The sequence below is a fragment of the Pleurodeles waltl genome, chromosome 6 (genome assembly GCF_031143425.1).
Source record: "Pleurodeles waltl isolate 20211129_DDA chromosome 6, aPleWal1.hap1.20221129, whole genome shotgun sequence".
Classification (NCBI taxonomy): Eukaryota; Metazoa; Chordata; class Amphibia; order Caudata; family Salamandridae; genus Pleurodeles; species Pleurodeles waltl.
Window position 1 is genome coordinate 1683124462 of NC_090445.1, and position 25020 is coordinate 1683149481.

Sequence of the window (25020 nt, forward strand, 5' to 3'; positions counted from 1 at the left end):
AGTAAGTCTTTCATTTCATCTTTTAAACCTCACAGGGTAGCTTTTTGTTATATTCTGGCCAATTGGTCTCTGTGATTAATCAATTGAACTGGGTCAAATATGACACAGGGTCTTTAGTCTCTTGTCTGAGGTATAATAGTTCATGATCTTTCAAACCGGTAATGGTTCTGTGGTTGAATACTTTCTCAAATTCAGCCTTAAAATGTTTCCAATTGTATAGCATATCGTCATTGGAATTTTCTAAGTTAATTGCCTACATGGCAGCATCTCCTAAATACAAAATAAGGAAGGTGATAAAAGATTGAGCATCTGGAAAATCAGTAAATGCACCATATCGCATAATTGCACTTGCCTACTGAAGGTTTGCAGTCAGGAAGGAACCCCCTGAAGTTTTCAGCATGGCCTTTTTAACCTGGTGTAGGAACAATTACTGAGAATGTGGACATGCCTGGAGATGGGCCTGTCACTGCAGCTGCAGGAACGGGTGAACAAATTTGCTCCTTTAGTTGAACCACATGGCTAACAAGAACAGAGGTTTCCAATCATGCAGCAGAGATGACTTTCTGCATATTGTGAAGCATTTTACACAGAACAATCCACAGAGGACATCTTGGAGGCACTGCTCGGTTGAAACAAATTACCTTAGGGTTTGCTATTCTGACATGACCGGAGGTTGTTTGGGAGCAGTACCATCAGAGTTTCAAAGTGAGCAGATGGGGGGAAGGATTTTAAGGGGGGGGTACTGCAGGAGGAAGGTGTAGAACAAGACGATAAGTCTAACCAGGGATGATCACAATCCTTCACTTATTGTTTACACGTGCTCAAGTCTGTTTACACATACATTTGTAGGTTTTCTGAATTAGACCTCTCACCTGTGAACAAAGGCTGCTAGATTTCATATAATGCTCATTGAATGTTGACTAAATCATGAGCATACAGTGGGCTTGACTCCTTATACCGTAACAATGGTCCTTATTAGAAGTTTAGTCACAGCCTTAATAATAAATCCCATTGAGATCAAGAAAGGATTCTCCAAATCCAGTTCACAGAAGAACAAAACTATGAGGATATGCAAATCATTAAGTCTACCGTAAACAGAGAAGAACTGGAGTCCGTACCATGATTCTGTGAACTAACTAAGAACTATAGTTCAGCTTTTAGTCATTGTGGATGCTTAATTTGGGAACAGGGGGTTGTCTTCTTCTCCCTCATTACACCGTAGGCTGTCAACAAATTTGAATCAGGAACCACTCCGAAAGCTCCAATAACAAGCGCTCGATGCTGTGATCGGCTGCTTTTTATAGAAGAGCAAAAATAAGATGGTGGCCTGGATTTGAGAATCTCACAAGATCTTAAGGCAAAGTTTCTTGTGAGACTTCGCTACTTGGAGGAAAACACTGGAAATATATTGCTACCTGCACAAGGCCAAACACGCTTGTAAGAAAGTAAAGGCTGCAGAATAAGAAAACAAGGAACATTCACTATATATGCTGAACATGATATATAAAATCAGCATTTAAAGAAGCATAATAAACATTTCATTAATGAATCACTTGCTTGTGAGATGGGCTTTCTCACCTACGATTGCTTTCAGAATAATGTTACCATCACATCATTCTGCCCATACCAATTCCATAACGTCTATGACAGTATTGTTTTATTGAGCACAGGTTCCAGAAGTATGTTACTTTAAAGAACAGTGTCCCTACAAGTGAGTAGTGTTTTCATTGGTGGGTGAGTAGTGTCTAATTCACTGGGCAAGTAAATAGTGACTTTATCACTGCAGGGGATCCATGGGTAGTTACAGGTTAACTTCCTAATGGTTTAGTGGATTAGTGTTTTTGCATTGGGCAGCTGTTAAAAGAGATGAGACCTGGGAAAAAGGCTTGAAGCAAGGGTCATGACATCCTATGGGACATCACAGAAATAGTAGAATCACAAACTTTCTTCAATAAGGAAATACATATTTAAGGACACTACAAAACAATGGATATATTTTAAAGTAATATTTTACAATCAAAATGCACAAAATATGAATTGTAACTACAATAAAACAAACAGATTGGTAGCTGCAATGTTTACCAAAAGTGTAAATAGCAGAAAATACCCAGACATACTGGACGTGTAACTTTATCCCACCCTCATATTGTTACTTACTAAACTAGTCTTAGTACTAAAGGTAAAACCTAATTTAATTCTCCTCTGCACTTGCAGCGTGGCTGATAAGCTCAGCACATAAAGGCTGATTGCCTCCTGTTATCCTTCAGCAAAGTAAGTGATGCAATTCTCTGCATGGCCTGTCTCATCTGTGTCCCCTGACAGGAAGTTCCTCTCTAACCCTCCACACCCAGTGTGCCACTTATGTAGCATTATTTAGTCGTCATTGAATCTTTAAGGATATACAATCAGTCAACAACTGCCTTTTTGCTTATTTTCATTCTGTATTAGTGTTATTTGAACAATAAACGAGAAACATAGTTATCATCCTTTGAGGAAACTTTGCTCACCACTCAATAACATTTTTTAGAACAGTCACCTAAGAGTAAATGCTGTAAATTTATTGTGTGGACTTGATTATCATGTTGCAAAGAAAAATGACATCAAATAAACATTCATAACGTTCTAAACACTCATATTCCAATCTAAATAATGAACATCTGTAATATGAAAGGGAAGACAAAACCCATGATAACTAGAACACAGCCTAGCGCAGGCCCAGGCCATCCCAACAAACAGCTTGGCAACGGGCCAGCTTGCAAGGCTAGCCCATCACTTCTCACAGTTGTCAGTATTTGCTGCTGAGACAATGCTATTGAAAAGAATCTCACAGTTATTCAGGTCTGTTAAAAAATGTATCAGGCAACTGGATGTGTCAGTGCTGCAAAGAGTAAATATGAGAGGGGCATCCTAGAAGAGAACAGCACATGCCCCACCACTTCCTGTTCTGTGTAAAAGCAGTCTGTCTCCCACTAACTTCCATATTCCAGCAACTGCCTGACAGTCACTTGGCCAGTGAGCTGAGCAGCTGCTGATAAGACTGAGTCATCCACTCAAGTTTTTATTTTACTGCAAGTTCTGGCAGACTACCTGGTCAAAGTGGGAGCAATCATTGTGATAGCAACAATCCAGCTCCTAGGCTGATGCTAGATTAAGACCATTGTAGGCACCCGCTTTAATTTACCACTGCAAGAATTCACTGGAGGGTTCAGATTGCAACACTTGGCTTTACTGCTAGGGGAAACAGAGCACCCAAGTGGCAAAACATTATTTTGAATAGGGTTCTAAAAATACTTCCAAGGTATCTTCCAGGTCCAGATGCATCTCTCCATTTAAACTGTTGCATATTATTTTCACTAAAGGAAGTTTGGATTGTGCAAAGTGTTAGTCCTGTAGTGCTCTCATACACAGTGCTTGATTGGAGCAGGTGATTGCCAATGGGGGCCACTAGCACTAATTTTTTGGGAGCCGTCAATTATTTTTCCTCCTAAAACATTTACGAAGAGTAAGACAAGGAAAAACAAATGAAACGGAAAGACAGAGGAAGAGAAGGAGCGAGAAAGCATCATAAAGGGAGAAGGCAGGAAGTTGCAAGAGTAAGGTAAAAGGGCAGGCAGTGTCTGAAGGTGGATTAAAGAGGCATGTGGTGGATTTAAGACTATACAGCATTTGTATTGGTTGCCCAGCTGTGAGTTGCTGAGCAGAGCATAGAGAAATAACACATATTATTTTACAAATTAAGTATGGCTCATACGCCGTTGTGAACTGGTCCAAAATTCCAAAAATGAGAATATTCAGCAAATTTTCAAGCAACTGATAAACATGGAAAAGACTGTACCTCCTTTGCAATTTTACCAAGATAGGGTGGAATGTTTTGGGGCTGAGTCACAAAGGCATGTAAAAGTATGTAAAAGATCATTCTTGTAATACTACTTCTCATACCCACAAATACTTTGGTAAAAAACAGGTGACAGTAAGTGGTCAAGTAATGTTTCTCCTGATATGAATACATATCAACTTGTTCTGGTGCTGTTGGTCCTTCCCGCAAAAACGCTCTGCAATGTTTCACTCAAAACTCCCTTAAGTGAAGATTGATGGATCTGCTTCCTTGGGCTGTACATGTCTGCATACGCAACAGAAAGGACACATTTACTGGCTTTGTCAATGCTTGCTTTAGTTATCACATCAGCATGATAGTAGAACCTCAGTTTTGGGCTGTTTTCTTGTTTCTCTCGAAGTGCGCCCCATTTATCAGACTGAAGAGCCACGAACACCTTTACCAGACTGATGAGCCCTAGAGATGGCGAATTATGACTCAGTGGTTCAAAACCTCTTCGAGGTATTGGTTGTTAAAACTGACACATACTTGGCATATCATGGATTACTGAAAGATATGTTAATATTCCCCTGAGTAATTCATAACAGGGGGAGGATGTATTGTACGTGGAACTGGGCAAACAGTTTCTAAGCTCAGCATCAGCTTAAAATCCTTGTGATTCTGGGCAAATCACTTAGGACCAGATTTACATCTGGGTGGACGGCCTGTGGGTCCTCCATGAGGATGTAGTTATTCACTCCGTTCCCATGGTGCAGAGGCCGCACGCCTAATTTCTAAAAGACCGCCAAGCAGGTGTCATTTATAAAGACATATGCAGGAACAGCTGTCACTGCGATTCCTGTCAATACATTTTACTGTCTGCTAAAGGGCTGAGTCAGAAGGACGCAGCCATTAGGCAAACAATATTCTTTTTTTAATTTTCTTTTTTTAAAGAAAAAATGTGGTGCTCCCCTTGCCAGGGGAGGCTTATCTCATGGTGGGGGAAGGGGAACAATTATAATGATTTGACTTTCTTACCTCCACCTTTTACCTAGCAGTAAGAAACAGCAAAAAAATGACTACGTCAGTCCATCTAAATTGAGGGGGAGGGAGACACTTAGGGGGTCATTACGACCCTGGCGGTCGGTGATATAGTGTAGGTATTACCGCCAACAGGCTGGCGGTACCTACCTCCACTATTATGACATTGGCAGTTTGGCCAAAGCCGAACTGCCAATGTACCACACCGACTGCCACGACGGTAACGACCGTGACATTATGGTTTCCGTGGGTTCTGTACCACCACGGAAACCATGGCAGTAGGCACTATCAGTGCCAGGGAATTCTTTCCCTGGCACTGATAGGGGTCTCCCTTGCCCCGCTTGCCCCCTCCCGAGTCCTCCCCCACCCTCCTCCTCCCGACACCCCCTCCTCACATTTACACACATACACGCACATACATACACACCCATACACAAACGCATAAACACATTCACCCACGCATTCATGCATTCATAAACACTCACAGCAACACTCACGAACATACAGCCAGGCACACACGCAACCTCACGACACAACATGCACGTACACCCACTCATGCACACACGCATTACACACACACATGCACGCATTCACACACAGCACACACACACCCACACACGCACACAACACAACCCCTCTCCTATCGGAGAACCCCACTTACCTGCTTGCAGGGGGTCCTCCGGCAGGAGACGGGACACGGCGCTGCTGCCAGCAGCTGGCAGCAGCGCCACCTTACCGCCGTCCGCCGCTATGACCTTAGGCGGAATTGTGCCAGCCTTCTGGCGGAATTCCGTCTACAGTCATAATGCCATGGACGGTCGGTAGCCACGGCATCTTGGCGGGCATCGCCGTGGCGGTATGCGGCATTTGCCGCCAATTCCACAATGAGGGCCTTAGTCATTTCTCCAACTGCCCTTACTCCCCAGGGTCATTGCAGTCAGTGCTGGCGCTGTATGTAATTTTGGAAAACAAGCGTCTTGTAGGAACAAGTTCTTATTTACTTTTTCCTGCATATATGTACCACCAGCCCGCAGGAATTAACCTTAACGTGCTCGGCTTCCGAAGATTGGTGGAAGCGTTCAAAAGGCGCAGTAACCCCTGACATTATTGTGAGGTTTTGCTTGTAATCTCCCAAATTAAAAGAAAAAATCTGCATTTTTCCAGTAAGAATCTGTATACCCACAGTTTTTCTCTGTGCATTGATTCTGTTGAGAAATACATCCCTACTTCTGCAGAAAGGGGCCTGCCTGGAAAGTGAATTTCTGTGAGAAATTGCCTGGTTGGAGCTTTCTAACTGCAACGAGTAAACAAAACACAAGATGGCGCTAAAGAAGCAAAAAGGGCTCTGGCTGACAAGACTCAGTGAAGCGTTGGTGAAAGCAGTGATTTCCTCAGAGGAAAAAAATGACTTTCAGAATTAAAGTGGACGCTCAATTAACAACTGCAAGTGGTTTGCGGCTCTATTGAAGGCGGACAGAAGGTTAGGCATGGTGAGATGAGAGGGGAGAGACAGTTCCCCTGATTGTAGAGTCGGATCCGTGGTACACGTGTTAATTTAAAAAAACTTCCCTGTGCTATGTTTACTTTGACGTAATGTGAGGGGCTGCCCAGCCCAGATGACACTTTTTAGATCTGTGCGTTGCCAGACGCGCCCTCTGGCACCTCTGAATGGACTTTGGTGCAGAATGTGCAACTGCTTTTGGGCATTTCTTTGAGTCCTACCTCATATTTATTGGGTTTTGTTGGTACTTATTCAATGTAAACACAGTCAAGTTATTGACATTTATTGTGCTACCATAAAACCGAATTGCAGAAACGTAACAGCAACACATCATTATGATATGTAAAATGGTGGTGACTAGCGCCTCGGTGAAAATTATTTATTTACTTTTATACATTCATTTATATAAATGTTTTGTAGAGTGCTGGCTTGTGAATGAAGCAACCATTTAGTGCTGTAAACAATATGTAAAGGAATCTTGGGATAAACTCCGTCCCCATCACCTGCAAAAGCCAGCCCATGTCTGCAGTAGTTGGGGTACACCTGAAGTTTACTCTTTTGAGATCTTCCAATCGTGGACAACAATTCTTCAAAATACCAGGGGTAGTGGAAGTGACATCATATGCCCTTTGACCCTGATGACATCACAGGAAATGACTGGTGTCTATCTACACTTCAGTTATGCCAAACAGCGTGATATTAGTTCTGCCATGTTCTTGTTGAAGAATAAATTGAAATGGCAATTTGGGTAACTTTGTCTCAACATTGGCACTGGTTCAATCGGTATGGGATCAGTTTAGCCACATTTGATATGAGAGGATTGGTACTGATTCTTATGGAATATGCCCTGGTGCTGTAACATTTGTCTCGGATAGGCCTGGTAGTCAGGTGACTACGCCCAAAGAGATCCTAACAATCTCATGGGGTCCAAACTCCAACAAACCCTCCCTCTTGGTTGTTTCGTGAAATTTGACTTCAAGGGATACCACACCGAAATATGCAAATCCTGTTATTAATTGTATCTTTCAGTGCAGACAACCAATGGAAATTGTACATTGTCTTTTGTCTATGTTCTTTGTATATATAATCACTATTGGGGCAGTGTGTCGTCTGCACTACGATCACTTATTTTGTTGATTGTTAGACTTGAATGAAGTCAAAACATTATAAGAATCAAACTATATCAGTCCTGTGTTTTGTCTTGTTTGTAATTAACACTGGTCCAATAAATGCGTCTGAGTAACTCTGGGTCCCTTCTAAGACATTTAAGAAGGTACCACTTTTCAATGAGTCTCACAGGACAGTTGTTATATAAATACAAGACAGGAAATACCCTCATGACTTTTGACCATAGGGACATTAACAAAAGTGAAATGAAAAAGCCTAGAATAAATGGTAATGAAAAAAAAAAATAATGTGCATTTTTCTATTCAGTCAAATTGTAAACTTCATGATGGCCCAGAACCTGTGAAATACTGAGCAAACATCAATGGTCAGCTTAGTAACTTTTCACTTTACACAGCACTGCAACCAAGGTGGCTCCTTTGTCTGAAAGAGAGAGCGCTGGACAGCACCATATCTACTAATATATGGCGGTGCTTTCCTCACTCCCTGCGCTGTCACAGTTTAAGCTCCCATGGACCAATGCACACACCCTTGCACCATAAGGCAATGGTGTATTATATTCCATCAAGCATAGGTTTTGTCAAGGGAACCCTTCCATTTTTCAATACCAGCTATTTTGCCTTTCTCCAGGAAACTTTCCAATGCAAATCATGATATGCATTGGAAAGTAAATCCTACTAAGATTTGTACCATGTTTGTGTTAAAAAAGTACTGCAAACCTGGTGTAAAGTGTTAGTAAATCTGGGTCCAAGTTTCAATTGAAATGAAGGTGTTCCCAGCATATAATTTCAGTGATGCAATTATTGGCCTAGTTGGAAATAAATTTCTACTATTACTAAGGGCCATAATGTCATTTTTAGATGGCCATGCAGGCACCGCTGCTCCTACAATAACAGTGAGGCTTTGAAACTTCATGTTTGCTCAATATTTCACATCTTCAATAGCATCATTACTTTTACCGTCAATGATTGTTATTTTTTCCTAATAAAGTCCAAGTGCCAGTCAATAACAGATAAAAACGTCTATATTTCTAATCCTACATTTTCAATCTCAAGCCTTCTGTGCATGTCCCTGCTACACACATAGGCCAATATTTATCAAGGTTTTGTGTCACCCTTGTGCCACACAAAAAAGGGTGACACAAAACCTAAGTGAGATGTATCAAGCCATGCAAGGCCATCTCCTGTATGTCCCTGTATGGCTTGATAAATCTAGAGTAACGAACAGCAGCTCAAAGTAACCGGCAGCAGGGAGGCATGCCATGGGTGGAATGTGGGTGGATCAAAATGCTGCACTTCCTCAGGTGAGGGGTAATGAGGAAAAAATATCTTTATTCTTGTTTTTTCCACTTTCTACATGTGCTGCATTCTGCAGCACACATAGAAGAAAATGCTACTCGGGACTGTTTTTGTGCAGGAGGGTTTCCCTTCATACGCAAAAAAATCCTGCTTGCAACACAGGCACACATGACGCATGACGCAAAGGTGCCAGCACTAGGCAGCCAAAAGGCACCAGCGTCAGGAAAAGAAAGAAATGCGGCTGAATGTGGCATATGATGCTAAATACGGTGCATTCCTGCCCTTTCCCTTTCATGCAGCACAGCACAACAAGGTGGCCTGTCTCAAAGTGATGCTGTTTGCGCATACCAGCAGTGGACTGTGACATAGCCTCGGTCAGTTCAAGTCGTCACAGGCAGATGGCATGACAGGCTCAACAAGCCTCCCTTTACCCAGACAGCAATATTCCAAAGTGAGCTCGGGGAAGTGAACTGCGCGCATTTTCAGCAAAGACTTTCTGCCGAGGAGCTGAGCACACAAAAAACTAAGGCCCATATTTATACTTTTTTTGCGCCGTATTTGCGTCATTTTTTTATGCAAAAGCAGCCAAACGTACAAAATACAATTGTATTTTGTAAATTTGCGCCACTTTTGCATCAAAAGGCGGCGCAAATGCGGCGCTAAAAAAGTATAACTATGGGCCTAAATATAACACAAGCGGAATAGGTGAGTATTCTGTACTGCGGAGCAGCAAACCCATGAATCTGTGTTTGTCCTGAAGGCGGGAGTCGCAAGGAACCTGCCGGAAGTCACAAGATGCACCTGTTACCCCTGGCGACCCCTAAATGATGGATATGCTTCGAATAGTTGTCACTCTGCGCTCATCGGCCCTGTAAATTTGCACAAGATGGTAGTTGGACAGAGTGCAAACTGACTGCCAACCAGAGACCCCATTTCTAACAACTACAGATATAATGGCCCTGAAGGGACAAATTACATTTTAAATAGTTTCAAGGCAAAGTGATGAACAGATATAAGAGAGATGGTCAGGATGGAGGCCAGTTTGCAGAGAAAAATAAGGTGCTCAACCAGTCCTGGGTCCAATATGGAAATCAGGTTGGCTTCTGCTCTTAGTGTAAGTTTATTTTGTGGCAAGGGATGTGTGTCTTAAAGTGGGTCCATTGTTTTTCATGCTGTGTGGGGCTATTAATATTCATTACACTCAGGGGCATTGATGTTTGCTACTTTTTGTGGTAATTGACTTTATTGATGACAGGGTTAATAATGGCAATTTTTACACCTGTCCATGGATTGCTATTGCTTGGGGCCATTGATGTGTGTAGCGCCTTGAACCATTGATGCATTGAGTCTATCTGGGATAGACTGCTCATGCATGGTAGTCAATTGATCTGTGAAGCCTGGCCTCCTCAGAAGATCCGCAAACTCAGATAAGCTATTGACTGGCACCGACCGAAAATATTTTTTACTGTGGCCATTACAGAATGGCAGACACAACCTTTGGGCCTGATTAAAACTTTGGCAGAGGGGGTTAATCCGTCCAAATGTGACGGATATCCCTCCTGCCGAATTACGAGTCCATTATATTCTATGGAACTCGTAATACGGTTGGCGGCTTATCTGTCACATTTGGGACGGATTAACCCCCTCCGCCAAAGTTGTAATCAGGCTCATTGTCCTGAAAAAGAGCATAACTTGGCACCAGGGACAGGAGGAACTTCCAGGGACTCTAGGGAGTATCCACGGTTGTCCCCAAGTGGCAGATACTGCCCCCCAAACAAAACCGGAGTTTTCATTCTCAGGATTAGTGGATCCATCCGCTTATACCCGCAAGTTTACAATTAGAATTAGATTGATTGATGGATCTGGATGTGCGGAACATGTGTAACTGATTCAGTAGCATGCAGGCTGATGCAGGGTTTCGCAACTGGCTATTGACCAGGCCCTGCACCCACCACCCACTCTTCATGTCAAAGGGCTTGTAGGAAGGTGGAGTATTATGTTGTGTGGGGGTTAGTCCTCACCATGTAATATTCTCACAATACCCCAGAGATGGTAATTGGATTCACACTAGTAAATCCTTAGATCAGTCCTGGTAGTGTTTCAAAGAGTAGTCAGGCTTTACTTAGAGGAACATATGTTAAGCATTTCACAGCACAAACATGGACAATATGTAATGGACACGACTCAAAAGAAATCTGACACCAATATATACAAATAGAGCTTATTTTTATATAAATTTAGACACCAAAATGAACAGAAATGTACAAGTATAACCGGAGTTATAGATTTTAGAAGCAATATTAAATCACAGCAGAATTGACAATTAACCATTGCATTGACGTCTATGGGGGAAATTTCACTGGTTGCAAAAATGCCCTTAGAAAGCGAGTTGGGTGGAACCCTTTCGCAATTAAAGTTGTGCAGTCCTTAGGACCAGATCATGACAGTCAGTGCTGTTTTACCTGGCCCGTTGCATCTGGGTGCAGAGTTGTCCTGGCTGTCCATGGTGCTGAACAGGAGTTACTTTGAAGTAAATGGCAGGAAGCCACTGGTGACAAACGACCACTGGGAGGTGATGCTGTGGGGAACCCTGGCAATGTTTGGGTTGAGCGGGCCCTGGGACTGGGCCACAACTGTAAGTTTGCTTCTACATGGCCCATGTGGTCCGGGTGCAGAACTGTCCTGGCTGTCAGTGGTGCTCAGCCGGAATTGAGCTGGTGCTGGTTTTACTGCTTCCACGTGGTCGCTGATAAAGGGGTACAAAATTTCAGCTGGGACTGAGTTGCAGATGTCGAATGCAGGTTGCATGCTGTGCCCTGCGGCATCAAGTGTAAGGGTTAATTACAGGACTGGCAACCAACAAGCTCTGGCAGCCTTAAGGGTGCAGAAATCCTTTAGGAACTTTCTGGGATCTGAGAGAGCAGTGTAGCATCCTGAAACTTGGAGGTAGGCTGGACTTCAATTCCCAGAAGACACTGGAACACCTGGTTTTTGAAGATACCACAGCGGGCCCAATGACCGGTGAAGATTCAGAATCTGCGGGTGTTTTAACCTGCAGTTTGCTGGGGACTAGTGCCATTAGTCCAAGGGAGATCGAAGGTGGTGCTGGCTTCCACAGGGGTCCCTCTGGTCAGGAGTGATGAATTTCAACCATGTACGAGGGCCGATCATGCAATTCCCATCTGTTGCCTCAGAATTTCCCTCTTTTGTTTTGGTGCACTGGGTAGAGTCTGGTTGTCGGTGATGCAGAGCTCCTCCTGGTCCTTCTTCAAAGCTGGTCGATACGATCTGAGGTTCTAGTGTTGGGGTGCCTCTTAAATCCTGGATTGAGGGAAGTTAGGTGTGTGGAAGCTGGTGGCAATGTGCAGCTAGCTCTTACACTCTTGAGAATACCACATCCGGGGGGACAGGTCACCTTTAGCTACCCAGAACCCTCTATTTTGTCACTCCTGAGATGGCAGAAATCAAAATTTAGTGCACGACTCAGGCCAACAGGTGTGGTTAGCCTGCTGGGGGTGTGCAAAGTCCTGCATATCTAGTTCCCCACCTGTCCACAAGCAAATGTGCCTGATGTCAGGGGGAGGGCTGTTTCCTCCACTGGGGACCGAGATAGCTATCAAGGGCAGTGATGCCTTCGAAGCTCTCTGTCCTGATGGCTCTATTCACTACCTGGCTGGGGGGTGGGAGGTGTGAAGTATTTCCTGCCTTAACCTTTGTTTCTGACATCTGGGAGCACCCAGGCTGCCTGGCAGGAGGTCAAAAACCTGTCTTGATGGCAACAAGTGCACGAACAAATGTGGGCTGCTCTGCTAGAGCACAAAGAAGTGTGGCAAACAGGTGGGCAACCTTTGGTGTGCCACCTGGGCAGATGCCAGCTATCCCTCGACACCAGCTTGGTATAAGGGGAAAGAAAGCAAGTTGTTTGACACCAAACTCGACATATCTAGATGGTAGCATAATAGAGCTAGCAGCCCTAGGCTGCCAGGGCTTAAGTCCCATGTTTTCCAATGGACCGGCCTGCATGTAAAATGTACCTTAATGGAAAGGACACTATAGAGATATTCAGGCTTTTGCTTACATTCCTGCACCCCTCCTGCTGTACTGCAGAGGCCTTCCTTAGGGGTGCCTGACATATATGTAAAGCAGCACCTGGGACTGTGCCACTCATGGTGATGACACAGTCAAACTCAAACAGTTGGCAACACTCTGTCAGTCTGCAGTGGCAGGCCTACCATCAGCAATTTGAGTGGGTCACCTAGGGTGGCACAAATTCATGCTGCAGCCCTGGGGACCCCTTTACCACCAATGCCCTGGGTGCCATCCATGAAGGCCATATAAATGGGTAAAGTCTTTCCAATTAGGAAATCATCATGTTGATATGACAATTTAGAGAGAGAACACATACACTGGGGCCTGGTTAGCAGGTCTCAGTGCACTATCAGAGTTGAAAAACCAGCATCTTGGGTGTTCAAATGGGGCAAAAAGTGGGGGTATCTGCAAATAGGCTGTTCACAGCTGGTTCAGAGGGACCAAAGGTTATACATAGTACATGCAACCAAATTGGAAGATGAATGTAAAGTAAATGAAAAAGTATCTCAGTTAGGTGGGGCTGTAATGCCTGAGCAAAAGTACAGTAAAAAGCTGGTTGTGCAAATCATGTAGGAGCAAGATGTGAATTCCAGAAGCCAAGTCTCTATGAAATCTAGAGCACTGCAACTACTGGAGATTTAACTTAAGACCTCCAAGTGACATGGTACCCGGGGGAAAGTCGAAGTGGAGTGAACACAAAAATGTTGCTTCAGGATCCCTCAAAGGTAACTGCTTTGCTTCTTGACTTTAATGATTCTTTCAGTGTATCAAGTACATCTTATGTCTAAAAATTAAATATAACAAATCTTTTAGATTCTTCACTGTAAATACAGGAGTTGCTTGGACTATTTCAGGTACTGTTAACGTATATTCCTTATCTAAAACCTTCCACTTTCCCACTGGTGTCCTCAACAACAGGTGTACAGTTCAAATAAAAGCAAAGTAATTTTGAATAATAAACCATACACAGGGTCTCATTATGGGTTTGGTGGTCTCAGGACTGCCATGTTGGTGGTGGCAGTCGTACCGCCAACAGGCTGGTGGAGAAGATCACCAAATCATGACCATGACGGTATTCCCAACAGAATACAGCCAAAGCACCACCGGCATCGCCACTGCGGTCTGGGCGCCACGGATGATGGTTGCTATCTGCAGGCTGGCGGAAACCATGTTCCCGCTGGACAGATTACGAGGTTGCACACCACCAAGGTTTCAGCCGCAGTCGCACCACCACTGAAACCCATGCGGAAACCAACTGCATAAACAGAGACACTGACCTTCAGGAAGCGTCTGGAGCTGCCATGGAACCAGACCTACATGTCATCCCGCTGCTTCTGCATGCACAAAGGCTTCGGAATCTGTATCAATTACAGAAATAAGCAACAGTTGTGGCTGTGTCCAAATGGTGCGCACTTCCAAAGTGTCTGCTTATAATGAGCGATTAATGTTCATGTTGATAAAGTCATAGTTTAAGATGAAGAGTGCTTCAGTGGTATGACACCCAGCCACAGGGTGTGAAGGTTGTTTCCTAAAAAGGTCACAGTCCATTTAAGAAGTGAAGAAAACCACAGCACATCTTGAGGTCAAAGTCTGAATCATTTATTCCTTGGTATTGTTACCAAAAAGTAGGTGACCTAGGTCCAACAAAGGTACACTAGGTAAGTGAATAGTAAGCCAATACAATTTTCTGGTGGTTGAAAGAAAACAGCCGACACGTGTTTCAGTAGAGACCCGATTCTCGAACTGGAAGGCCGGGAGACCGACATCAGACTTACCATGGTCTTCGGACTCCCGTGTGATTCATGTTAGATCCTGCCTACTTGTGCAACACCTGTAACAACAGTAATCCCATATGAGTATAATACCTCTATATTATTTAAGCCTTCAGAAAGTCCAGTTGGACGAAACACGTGTCGGCTGTTTTCTTTCAACCACCAGAAAATTCTTCACTTCGAAATCTGTGGCGACGACAGCAACTGTATGTACACACTCTTACCTGTTACTGTTGCAGATTGTCAATTTTTGTACACTCACACTCACTCAACAGACATTCGGGAAGGGGGTACGAGGGCGACACTCACATGTAACTGCACACTAACACGCACACTCAAATACAGCCACACACACTCACATATACACAACAAACATGCCACGGCCACCAAACACACACACACATAAACACATCACAAACACACACAGGGATGTACTGAAACACTGCACATGCCCACACTCACACAGTACCACACAACAACACAACACGTCACAAACACAACACCACCGCACCATCTCCAATCACTTAGCAGGGACACAAAGGGGACACTTCCCAGGTACACATCACACATACAACACAACGTAACACCAACAGGCAAAAAATACATACAAATACACAAATATACTGCTTACCACACGACTACCAAAGAACACTGTATCTAAAATTTCATGAACATGACATGCACACAAAGAACACAGAGCCACAAAGCACAGAAACTAACATATCGCAACACAAACAACACATAATACCAATACAACAAAATGTCTTGAACACACAAATGTCCATCACACAACACATACACTACCAATTTCAGACAAAAGCACAGCACACAACCTCACATACTGCCTAAAATCACGTAGCCCAAGCAGAGCACACACACACATACAGACACACAATTAATGTCAACCAGGAACAACTCCATACTAGGGAAAGAAATGCATGACAAAGATGTAACCAGGAAACAAACAACTGGTTGGATCAAATTGTGATATGAACCATAATATTGAAAAAAAAAGCCATAGGCCAGTCCTTAAATAAAAGCCTCAATGCACAAAGTGCACATATGTGTGCCCCGGACATGTCTCCTGACTGCCATGTAACCTCCACAGATCAGGACATCTATGGGGCAGGCAAGCACCTCAGGGGTTATCTGGTCGGGGAGGGGGATTTGGGTTTAGGTCTTGGAGGGAGGCCTCTGGGATCTGGCTTGGGGGGGTATGGGCTTGGTCGTAGGTTTAGGGGAGGGTTGGCTTTTAGGTGGAGGGGTTGACTTCTTGGAGGGGGAGGAGCATGGGAACTTGCAGGGGGTGCAGGAAAGGTCTTGGAGGTGGAAGTGCCGGGTCTGGGGAGGGACACAGACCATTTAGGAGTATCACAGGGTGTGAGAGGAGTAGTGAAAAGAGCAAACTCTGAAAGGAAAGCTTTTCTAGACACACGGGGATGGTCATAGCAAAAGGGTTTGGGTGTGGAGGGATAGGGAGTGGTTGTCTGAGGTGTTGGTGTGGATGTCTTGTGTGCATGTTTGTGCAAGGTAGGTTAGTGGGTGGTGGGTATCTGGTGGGTAGGTGAGTGAGGGGGTTTATCTGTCTTGGGAGGAGGGGTGGGTGGAGGTGCTGGGGGATGCTGTAGTGGGTGGGTGAGTGTCTGTTGAGTGTGGTGGCTGCAGGTATGGTGGATGTGCTGCATGTAGGCATGTCTGTGGTGTCTGCGGGTGTGATGACTGGAGTGGATGTCTGAGGGTCTGCTGTGGTGCTGTCAGTGGGTATGATAGGTGTAGTGGCTGGATCTGTGAATGTTGGTGTGGTGTCTGCAGGTGTGTCACGTGTGCTGTCAGTGATGCTGGGGGCCATGGGGGTTTCAGGGCAGGTTGTGACTGTTGCTGTGTGTGCAGGTGTATGTTGCTTGTGTGCATGCTGGTGGTGTGTCTTGTGCTGCTTATGTTTGCCTGAGCTACCCTTGGATTTTGAGGTGGATGCATGCTTGTCTATCTGTGTGCATTGGCTGGGTCAGGGAAGAGGGGTTTGGGATTGGGAAGAGGAAGAGAAAGGTGGAGGGGGGACAGGAGACAAGGGGTGACTGGCTGCCGTCAGTGTGGAGGCCAGAGACTTCAAGGATCTCTGTAGGCCAGCTAGTGCACTGTGAATGCTCTCCAGGAACGCATTACTCTGTTGGACTTGAGTTGCCAGTCCCTGGATGGCATTCACGATTGTTGACTGACCTACAGAGATGGACTTCAGGAGGTCAATAGCTTCCTCACTAAATGCAGCAGGGCTGTCAGGGGCAGGGGCAGAGGTGCCTGTGGCAAAGGAGATGTCCACTCTCTTGGGTAAGCAGGCATGGGTAACTGGGTGGCAGTAAGGGGGTGGTGGACTGAGACAGTGCTGGAGTGGTCCCAGATGAGTCTGCCAACACCAGGGAGTGTCCACTGTAGGAGGATTTCGAAGATGAACTAGATCCTGTCTCTCTCGTGGCACTTCCCTCGCCCTCCGGGCCACTGGGTGTCTCAGTGTCAGTGGTATCAGAACTCTGTGTCCCGTGGCCATCAGCTTCCCCACTCGACTGCGCCCCGTCTCCTTTGCCTGCTGATGATGATGCAGAGAAACAAAGAGAGAGAGGGAGGTCATCACATTCTTAGCATACACATACATTGCATCACACACAACAGTAACATCACATCTATGTCTTAGAAAGCCCCAGATAGGAACCATTTAGAGCGTACATCATGTCACAACTACATACTTCCAACAATCCTATATAACAATCCCATATGACAACAGTCTCACCCACAACATATGCCAACCGCCTGAACACTACATCACCATCCCATCTATTCAACTGTAACAGCTGTAACATAAGCTCTTCATGCACAAGATGAATTGGCAACATCAAAAGTCTCTCCCTATACGGATCATCACTGTGTATCAACAAATCATCCTTAGCAAATGCTGTTAACTGATATCACAGTATCATGTCTACCCTTAATCCACACTTGCCCAGTCCATCACCCGTACTCATGTTTCATGAAAATAAACTCATCTCATCTCACTTCAACTACAACACACCATGTTGCTTTGCAATCACATACCTAGCATGTGACTCTGTCCATAACATTCACAATGTAAAATACCTCAGATGAAATCACTACATTTGGCATACCCAAATAGGGAGGCTCATAAAATTACATAGCATGTCATTAAAACATATATCAAAAGTCTTTTATAAATGTCTAGATAGAGTTTCTGGACCCACTTATGTTACTCATTAATACATAGGCAACAAAGTAATGTCCAGCAATAGGAACCTACTTATCACACAGGATACACCCAAAGACAACCACAGAGTGCATACCAACACCTCTAATACAATAGACACTAATCATGTGCATAAAGGTCACATACTGTTACACTATTCATGCTGAGTAGAAACCTCTACATGACTACATCAAAAAACCTACATCACTACCATCTGTCCAGACATGTGTAACCTAACATCTTAGGACTGAAGTAACACTGACATAAACCACTTCTAATGTAACCATGATGGACACATACACCTAAGGTCCCGCAAATTGACTGACATCATATCCCATTCCACCAACATGTACATGTCAAATGGAACACCTGCTACCCTATTAAGTCAGGCTGAAATTAGCTGATCTATTACAAAATCTGTCTTCACAGCATCAAATTAGAAAAGGTAAGTATGGAAAAGTGGAGGCCTCAACATAACAAAAGTCACAAAGTACCAATTGACACATGATGTAGGCACAAAACAATGCATGTTGCACCCATATAGGTATGGTATTGCCCTGTGTAGCATGAACAAAATGCATGGCCTAAGGGATCAGCAGGCTAGGCACTTACCTTCTCAATATCATATACATGGTACAAAATGATTTAAAATGTGTCAATGAAATGTCTTGTACGGTTAATGCATTATTACCACCATGCTTTTCACTATGTAGTCCACCCTGATCAAACATCACATTTGCCAATGTATAGTTTAAACATAACAATGGGGACACCTCCTCACACCTCAGAGGAAGTGTAGTAAGTATGCCATGTCAAATTCCTGATTGGAATGACAGCCTCACATGAAGTTTCCATCTATTTCAGAACACAGGATTGTTTGGCCCTGTTACTCACCTGTCAGACCCTATGTAGCACATAGAGCTAGATCCAGTGGAATAGGACTGGTCAGAGACCAAAGAGCTGGACAAATTACCAATTGGGTATATGGATTGTGGATCAGAAGGTGGGAAGGATGACACAGCAGGTTACACATATGTATAGCAGTGTAGAGGTACACACATGACATTGTCACATGTACATCACCACATGCTGTCATACTATTTAGTTAACATAGGTGAGAAACATGTCCCTATACACAATACAATGTCCACATCTGTGTATCAATGGTGGCAACTGTAGTACTATGTCTTCCTATGCTCAACTGGCAGAGGCACGTACATGTGTTTAGTCAGTACCTATCCCCTTGTGGCTACTGTGCTGCCCTCAAACACCCATCCACCTAAGGTTAGGCTACCGCCAAAAAGCGGGCCATTAGGGGGGGTCATGGTCCGACTGGCACCCCTCCCTCGTTAGTAAGACAACCCCAACTGGGCCTCTGCGGTCTTCCCGGCCCAGTGTCTCAGGTCCTCCCACCGCTTCCTACAGTGGGTGCTCTGTTGGTTGTCGACCCCCAGGGTCCGCATTTGCTTGGCGATGGCAGACCAGATTCCCTTTTTTTGATGGGCGTTGACCAGCATGGATGACACAGACAAAAGCAAAAAGGCATGTTCACATGCACCGTACCAACACAAGTAGACAGAACACTTCAGTGACAGCAAGTAGGCAAACATTTCCATCTTCTCAGTTCACACACATGCACAATATAGCACCTGCATGTATCAACACCTTCACAGCTTTACATTTCAGGTACACCATCATACAGCACACCATTCACACATTGGTATACCATTGAACTCACCTGCGTTTCTAGTGTACCATATAGCTGTTCATACAGGGGTAGGACCTCCTCCACTTGGGTGAAGACTGAGGCCCTATCACCTGCAGGATGTGGCATGATAGCACCCAGAGGCAGTTCACAGCAGCTCAGGTAGTGGAGGTCTTGCTGGCAGCAGTGTCAGGAGTCAGTGCTACACTTCCTGGCCACTGGGTCCCTTCAGAATAAAGTTGCCCTAACTGCAGGGATGTCTCAGCCCATGTTCAGTCTGGTTTTGAAGGATGCACTGTGTACATTGTTGAAACATCTAGACAGCTACATCAGTTTTTCCCAACATGCAGACATGGCCTGTGTGAAGGCAGGGTTTTATGCTATGGGACACATTCCAGGTGTGGTTAGAGCCATAGATGGCACCCATGTAGCCTTGGTTCCCCCAATGCCAATGAACAGGTATATAGGAACAGGAAAAACTACCACTCCATCAACGTTCAAGTGGTGTATTTGCAGACCATTACATTTCACAAGTCAGTGCAAAGTATCCAGGATCAGTCCATGATTCCCTCATCATTGCAGAACAGCAATATCCCACTGCTGATGACACAACTCAACACACAGAGGGCCTGGCTGGTTGGTAAGTCAGATTTGACATGTGTGTTTGCAAAGTTTATCTCCTGCTATCACAATTGTGCATGTCCTCGATATATGTTTGTGTTTTTCTACCTATTTGCTTACAGGTGACTCTGGCTATCCAAACCGCCCTTGGTTGTTGACACCAATGAGGTACCCAACCATGCCAGGGCAAGTCTGCTACAATGAGGCCAACGGAAGGATAAAGCGTGTCATGGAGTGGACCTTTGCGATCCTCAATGGAAGATTTTGCTGCCTGGAAATATCAGAAGAAGCCCTCCTCCTCTCACCCAACAAGGTATGTCAAATAATTGTTGCCTGCTGCATGCTCCACAATCTTGCCCTGAGACGTCAGATGCCATTCCTACCAGATGAGGGGAAGTCAGCAGAACCTGTGGGTGGAAATGCAGATTTGCCAAGTGATGATGAGCCATATGAAGATGAGACAGAAGACGTCAGGGCAGAACTCATCAATCAGTACTTCAACTGACCCAAGATATGTGATGTCTTATTAATGCTAAGATTTCATTTTGTAATCTAGAGTTGATGGGTAGCATGTCTTCTCCTTTTTACCATCAGCTATGAGGTTTTAGGTAGCTCTAATGCCAATGAGTAAGTTGTGCATGCAGACTGCAATTTTGTATTGTGTACAGAACAGAGTGGTAAACTGTCACGTTTTGTTAATACACATGCAAAGTCACACTTCTGAACATGATGTGTCTGAATTGAGGAATGTTTTCTGCTACATCCCAACTCCTATCTCTTTCAATCACACATTTGTCAAGTTCCAGTTCGGCTCCTCATCCTTGGCAAGTCACAGAAAGTGTCAGAAGCAGATGATAATTACAGGCAGACATGAGAAGTGGACAGGCGGAAACCAGGTACTAATTGCCATGAGTATGTGGAGTCTAACTAACAATGCCAGACTGTCAGGACACTGGGGTGGAATTGTGTTTTCCCATCAAGATAACATATAGGGTACTGGAGGTGGTCCATTGGTGTCATTCGTGTGTCAATATGTGTCTGAAACATGTGAAAATGTAGAACCATACCCTCTACCATCACAATGGTTTCTATGGTATGTAATCAACTTTCTACCTAGCTGTCAGTGTGTTCCTACTTTGCAGACCAATGGGCATGTCTCTGTTGACTAACATAGGTGAGTGGCTAGCCTACAGGTATGTGACCAATGTAGTGAAAGATCCCTGGACTGGGGACATCAGTACTGATATCTGTCTGTACCATGGGGTCTGAATAATAGGAAGCTATGGTACGGGTATGTGATAAGGCTTTACCAGGTGATACAAAGGACAAATCTGTATACCTCCTGGCTAGTAGGAAGACTGACATTTGCCTAACTTATGTAGCCTTTGGTTTAGCAGTGTCTGACACCTTAGTAAACATCCTGGTATTACTATCAGTTATACTCTATGTGCTGTTTGCATATCTACCCATAAATATGTGTAGATGTAGTATACAACTGTTATTGAATCTGTCCATGTTACAATCTTAATGTAATGAGTCTCCTGCTGATACAGTCCATATGTGATGTTCCTATCAAAGGTTGTACAATATAGAGGGACACATTGATACTAGAGTTGGCATGCATAACAGTTGTACATGGTTGATAAATTACACATACACAGGACCTGTGTTTAAGTGTAATTTATTGTGGACAGTAAAACAATATGTGTGACTGGTAACTTAAAAACATACAAAATAAACAGTGAGGGGTTCAGTCATGGTGGCTGGCATCATGAGGCTAGCTGCTACAGCATTAGGACACGTCAGTCCAGTGTCCTTGTACCACGGGAAAATGGAGACAGGTTTCAGAACAGTCAACAGGGTGTCTCTGTGGCACACAAGGGGGAACCAATCAGGAGAGGTTCACTTCCTGGAAGTGTGTTTGATCTTGGCATCTGCTCCTACTGGATGTCTGGGTGGACATTCATGTCTGCGGGGGGTTCCTCTGCTACTGAGGGTGGGGTGTCTGAGGCATGTCCTTCCCCTGGCAGGGCCTCAATTCCACTAGCAGCCACAGATGTTGAAGGGACTGAAGAGTCATTACTAGTGGAAGAGGCCTGAAGTTGTGTTTCAGACCCACTCAGGTTAGTGTTGATGTCCCTCAGCACCCCAGCAATGAAAGCCAGGATGGCATTCTGTGCCTGCCACTGCTGCATGACTACCTGGTGATTGTCCCTCTGCAGCCATTGGATTTCCGTCATCATGGTGATTACCTGGCCCTTCATGCCTTGGGAATTTTGGTAGGCTCCCAAAACTTGTGAGATGATTTCCTGTTCAGTGTTGTCCATTTCAGCCCCCATCCTCTGGCCCACAGCATCCCTCCCATGTACTTTACCCCCAAATTCCTGTTCTCCTGGCACAGTGTGCCTACTCCCAGTAGTGTAGGGCCATCATTGTCAGGGATGACAAGAGGAGACTCAGGTACCTGTGCTGTGGGGCACACAATGGATGAGACAGTCATTGGGATACAGCTTAGGGGGTGAATGGTTGCTTGTGATGTAGATGTAACAGGTCTGGGAGGAGTCGATGTGGGCAGGGTGGTGCTGACAGTTGTTGACTGCCCAGGTGTCTCTGATGGGCCAGCTTTTTCTTCAGTGTGCACACATCCAGGGGTGATGTCCTCACTAGGGCCTTCATCCAGAGGGGTAGTGACAGTTTCTGGTACCCCGTCCATGGTGAAATTGGCAAAGTTACCTGTGGGAGAAGGAGAACACAGAGGTGCTATTACATTTAGGGTATTAGTGATGTTGTGTGAGATGCAGACAGTGCCTTAACATGATACCCTGAAATGACACACAGCTGCTGCACAATCTTACTTTGTACAAGAGACTTTGTCCCTCATGCCTCCCGCCAAGATCCGACCGCCGGGCGGCCGCCAATGCAGCCGCACTCCCGCCACGGGCATTTTGAGATCCCCGCTGGGCCGGCGGGCGGAAACCTGGTTTCCAAATGGAGCCGGCGGTGTTGCGGCTGTGCGACGGGTGCAGTTGCTATGCAGACAGTGAAAAGCTGAATGGGGCCCTGTCAGGGGGCCCCTGCACTGCCCACGCCAGTGGCATGGGCAGTGCAGGGGCCCCCAGGGGCCCGCGACTCCCCGTACCGCCAGCCTTTTCCTGGCGGTTCAAACCGCCAGGAAAAGGCTGGCGGTCGGGGACTCGTAATCCCCTGGGCAGCGCTGCAGGGCAAATGTGGTGGGAAACCGCTGGCCCCGGCGGTGCGACTGCGGCGCTTCCGCCGCGGTCAAAATACCCAAGATTGCACCGCCAGCCTGTTGGCGGTGCAATCGCCAAAACAGCCCTGGTGGTCTTTGACCGCCAGGGTTGTAATGACCCCCTTTGTAATTTCAATACCATACATCATGTTTGAAGCTGTTAAAAGATGTTGGTAGTGATTGGACTGCTGATACCATCTTATGTTTTCTGATTATTGCCATGGGTGTTCATCTTTGTTGCCTAGTGAAGTTTCTGACATGTTACATGGCACAAAAAAGAGGTGTGCAATGCACAATACTGTCAGAATAGGGGCACAGTATGTGAGTAAGCAATAGATATTGACCTGTGTCTGTATGTACTGCATGTCCATCCACTTTGGCATCTAGATTTCCACCCCAGGTGAGTACACTTCAGTCTTAGGAATCTTTATTTTCTATGAGCATTAGGAGTGGGCCATTGCATTGCTGGCATTGGCATTAAGGGGGTCATTCTAACATTGGCAGGCGGCGGAGGCCGCCCGCCAATGTTCCCCCGTCAAAATACCGCTCCGCGGTCACAAGACCGCTGAGGGTATTTTGAGATTTGCCCTGGGCTGGCGGGCGGCCGCCAAAAGGCCGCCCGCCAGCCCAGGGCAAATCTACCTTCCCACGAGGACGCCGGCTCTGAATGGAGCCGGCGTAGTGGGAAGGTGCGACGGGTGCAGTTGCACCCGTCGCGTATTTCAGTGTCTGCTTTGCAGACACTGAAATACACAGTGGGGCCCTCTTACGGGGGCCCCTGCAGTGCCCATGCCATGGGCATGGGCACTGCAGGGGCCCCCAGGGGCCCCGCGGCACCCCCTACCGCCATCCTGTTCCTGGCGGGAGACCCGCCAGGAACAGGATGGCGTTAGGGGGTGTCAGAATCCCCATGGCTGCGGAGCGCGCTCTGCAGCCATGGAGGATTCACCCGAGCAGCAGAAAGTCGGCGGGAGACCACCGACTTTCCGTTTCTGACCGCGGCTGAACCGCCGCGGTCAGAATGCTCGATGGAGCACCGCCAGCCTGTTGGCGGTGCTCCCGTGGTCGGTGACCCTGGCGGTCACCGGCCGCCAGGGTCAGAATGACCCCCTAAGTGTTTCACACTTGCACATACAAGATGGGTTAGATTGGGAGTTAGTTTCACATGCATGACATCTCAAATTTGGTGCACTATTCAGATTTTCATAATGGTGGGATATTGCATTCTGGGAGTAGTAGTGCTATGAGTTGCCTGTACTTCACGTGGAATTCCCAAGGGTTGTGGAGCCAGGTGAGTTTAGTGGACATGTGGCATGCAAGAGAGGGGTATTGGAATATTTGGACATAGGTATAGTGGGTGCAATGTTAATTGGGGTGGGTTATGGTGGTAAGAGAGCATGCAGGACATGACAATTGGGTGGCATGGACTCCCCTACTCCCCTAGGTATTCCTATCAGGCCCCCAGAATGCAGTATGTCCAAGACCTTCTCCTCCCAAGATGTGAATGTAGGGAGAGGAGGTGGGGGCCCACAGCTAGTCTTGAGTACCGTTAGC